We start from the raw sequence: 915 nt of genomic DNA, 5'->3' as shown, positions 1-915 counted from the left end.
AGTAACATGTGGGGATATGGGCTCTGGGTGAGGATGGCTCAGGAGGTGTCACTGGCAGTGTCTGCAGAATATGGAGATTTTTATTTTGCTGTATTTCTTTTAGTGTCACCTTTTTCCCCTTCTGCAGTAGAATTGCGTAGCAGTTTGTGTTCCTCAGTCTGAAATAATGAGTTCATGTGAGGTATCATGGTTTCCATTAGGACCATTTGCTCAGTTGGTTTGAGTGGTGTTTTAATGGAAATGGTTTTTACTCTTCGGTGTATCCACGTTCTTCAGAGAGGAGTGTCTGTCATACAGGAAGTAATGACATTATGGCATGTAACTGGCATTTTTTTAATGCCCATAATATTGGGATGGAGTCATCCTTTTATCTGAACCAGTCATATGTAATTGTATGTGAAATAGTAATAGCACATATGAAATTTTAGGAAGAGCAGAAGTATTCTGTACTGTTTTTCCTGTGTGCATGTTGGCTTGCAGTGCTTTCCTGGTGGATGCTGCCTGTGAAACCAGAGAGCTGCAGAATAGCTTTCTTCACAGGGGATGTGTGTGTGACTTCCATTGAAACAAAACAGCAAAAACATTAGGAGTTTATTTAAAGCATTGAATTTTTAATTGAACTTTGCCATAACTGCAGGTGGATGCAATGGAAACCTGTAGCTGGGCTGAGGATTGTCTTTCACATGTTAAAATATCTACCACAGGCTCCAGTGTAAATTCCGTACATAAAACCTCCCACTTCTGTGCTGGCATTGTGCAAAAGTGATGAAAGAAGCTGAAGAGTTGATGCTTTTCTGTGAACTGGAAATTTGAATAGTTTAAATTTCAGCTTGAGTAGTTAGTTTGGGTTTTTTTTTTTTACCTACCTTAAAAAGATTTCACATTTTCTCTCTTGATACATCGAGCAAGTGGAGC

The sequence above is a fragment of the Antrostomus carolinensis genome, unplaced genomic scaffold (assembly GCF_000700745.2).
Source record: "Antrostomus carolinensis isolate BGI_N321 unplaced genomic scaffold, ASM70074v2 scaffold23933, whole genome shotgun sequence".
Taxonomy (NCBI): Eukaryota; Metazoa; Chordata; class Aves; order Caprimulgiformes; family Caprimulgidae; genus Antrostomus; species Antrostomus carolinensis.
The sequence above is the reverse complement of the archived record's forward strand: the minus strand, read 5'-3'. Positions refer to the sequence as shown.